Source organism: Blastomyces dermatitidis (assembly GCF_000003525.1).
Source record: "Blastomyces dermatitidis ER-3 genomic scaffold supercont1.8, whole genome shotgun sequence".
Lineage (NCBI taxonomy): Eukaryota > Fungi > Ascomycota > Eurotiomycetes > Onygenales > Ajellomycetaceae > Blastomyces > Blastomyces dermatitidis.
The window spans coordinates 3,005,645-3,008,921 of record NW_025544781.1 but is presented as its reverse complement, the minus strand read 5'-3'; positions in this window follow the sequence as shown (position 1 = coordinate 3,008,921).

Sequence of the window (3,277 nt, the reverse complement as noted above, 5' to 3'; positions counted from 1 at the left end):
AATTTTCTTCTTTAAATATTGAAAAAGTTGATTATGAGAAGTTATCTCTCTGAAGAGAAAAGCTTGAATCTCTTATAGACTTATAAATAAGTGAACTATTAAAAGAGAAAGAATATAAACAGTATTTAAAGAGAATTTCTACAATCAATATAAACAACTCTGTTCTGATTTATTCAGATGACTTAAAAAATGAGAATTTGAATAGATTAGATACAGACATTGCTTATACTGAAGATAATATCAATTTTATCTCAGAGTTCTGAAATCTAGACTGTGAATCTGAAGTCTTTGATACTGAACTATTTGTAATAGTGAAAGCTTTCAAACTCATTGAAATAAAATCTTATAAAAGAGGAAATGGTTTAAAAGAGATATAAATATTCTCTGATAGTCAAGCTGCTTTAAAAAGACTTAGAAATAGTCAGATTCATAATAATCAAATAAATCTTAAACTGATCTTAAACTCTATTTTAAAAATTTAAAAGAGAAGAATATCAAAGCTGATAATTCATCTGCACTGAGTTTCTGCTTATATGAATATTCATGACAATGAATTGACTGATTCAGCTGTAAAAAAGAATGCAGAATTAAGCAGATCTATTCAAAAAATTATATCCTGGTCTTTTATAAAGAGAAAAATAAAAGAATCTTGTTTAGATAAGTGAAATGAAAGCTGATAGAAATAAAAGAAGAGTATACATTATTCAAGATTTAAAACAAAACCCAAGTGAAAATCTTGTTCAATTACATATAAAAAGAAAATATTCTCATCTATAATACAGCTGAAACTAGAACATGACTATTTCAAATCTTATATACAAAGATTTGATGATAGATTTGACTCAATAGAATGCTTATTCTGTAATGCAAATGAGAATTCTGAGTATATTATAATGCACTGTGCATTATACAATATTCTCAGAGTCAGATTGAAAGAGAAGTATAATCTAAATTAATTAAATATGAGATTCTTATTCTCAACTGAGACAGGAATTAAATACTTAATAGACTTTCTATCAGAAACTCAAGCAGCTACAAGAAAATGGCTAAATTCAGAATTATCTGAATATGAAGAGAAGGAAATTAATCAGATATAGTCTGTTAAAACAGCTATATACTATCTTTTAATAATTTGTTTTATTACAGTCTCTCTTTACTTTATCTTTTTCTTTCAATTCCATTCTATCTATCTATTTAATGTGTCTATCTTTAAGACTGTGTTCTCTTTTCCTTTGTCATGATATTGTCAAATGATTTCAAAGTATCAGAAGATGTTAAAACACTGCAATTTGTAAACAGTTTTTATATTCTGAGCTGGAATTTTCTGATTTTGTATATCTGAAATTGATGAATGTATAATAGTTAACTTTACAGATATAGGAAAAACCTTCAGAACTAAAAGTTCTCAGGTAGATGTCATAGTCTCTGACTACATACATCTATAATTGAAGAATAATAATAACAATAATAATTGTCATTGATTGAACATTCTGAGATATCAGTTCTTATATGTAGTTCTGAGAGAAATCAGAGTGCTTCTTGATATACTACTTTAATAAGTGTTTAAAGAAGTTCATCAGTTTGAGCTGTTACATGCTATAATTCATTCAGTGTAGATTCAGAAGAAATTGAGATATCAGTATCAGTGTCAGTGTCAGTGTCAGTGACAGTTCAGAGAGAGAGTGTTCTAATCAGAGAAGCATGTATAGTATTATGAGCTGTTTCATCTTAATCAACTATTATCTTTGAATTCAAGAGTCAGTGTTTTTAATTCATTCAGTATATATCTGTTACATCAGATGACATATCTTGTTCTTATTATAGAAGAGTATCTGTCATTAAGTTCTGACTGTCAGAGTGATAGTGTATTATAAAATGAAAGCCGCTTAGTAACTTCAATTATTATATCTGTTATTCAGTGAGTTTATAGATTACTGTGAAGTATTTAAGATTCTTATAATCTGTGATTATCTTAAATTCAGAGACACTTCAGAGTTTAGAGTCTCATTCTTCTAGACAGTGAATAATTGTGAGAAGTTTCTTGTTATAGATCTCATAATTGCATTCAGCAGGACTCAGTTTCTTAAATATGAAGATATATAATAAAAGAATATCTTTATTATCATATTACAATATCACTTCTTCTATTATATAGTCAGAGAAATCAGCTTCAATAACTGTCTTATAATCAGAGTTAAATATCATTAACAGAGAGGTATTAATGAACATCTTCTTCATCTGTGTGAATACAGCTTCAGTGTTCACTGATTACTGAAATACTGAGTTCTTCTTGATAAGTTCTATAAGTGATCTTGTAATATCTGAGAAGTTTCATATAAATCACTGATAGAAGTTAGCAAATCTGATGAAGCTTCATACATCTTTCACAGTATGCAGAGCTTCTCATTCAAGAATGATGAAGACTTTCTCAGACTTCATTTAAATCTTCTTATTAGCTTCTATAATAAAACTCAGATATTTAATACTCTTGACTTTAAAATTATACTTGTCAATATCAATTGATAGTTCTACTTCTTATAGTTATTATAATATCTTCTGTACATGTTCTTGATATTCTTTTCTGAACTTCTCAGTGAAGATGAGAATGTCATTAAGATATGCAGATATGAATTTATTAAGAAAATCTCAGAGTGCTCAGTTGATATACTTCTGAAAAGTACTGAGAGTGTTAGCTAGTCTGAAGAGGGTAACTATTCATTCAAAGAGATTATATTGTGTTCAGAATGCTGTAAGTCACTCATCTTCTTCAGTGATGCAGATCTTATAAAATGCAGTGATGATATCTAGTTTTATAAATCATTGAGCTTGTTCAATATAAGCTAGAGTTTCATTGATAAGAGATAGTGAGTAGCAGTCTTTCTTTGTTATTCTGTTCAGTTCTTGATAGTTCACACAGAATCAGAGTTCTTCATCAGATTTCTTTGCAAAGAGAATAGAGATCATGGTGAAAGAATTGCTAATATATATGAATTCTTTATTCAATAGATTATTGAGTGTCTTTTGAAGAAGAAGAAGATCATCTCAGAACATGTTGTAAAGAGAGTCTTATAATAATTCAGAGTTCTTATCATTCTTCTTCTTTAACTTAATACTATGATTCACTTCAGAATCTTGTAAGAGAAGTATGTTCATAATATTATCTTGTCAGAAGACATCTAGATATTCATAATATTATTAAGAGAGTTTTATATGAGAATCTGTTATTGTAACACAGATTAACTTTTCTAGAGTCTTTTTAATATTAGTCAGACTGATG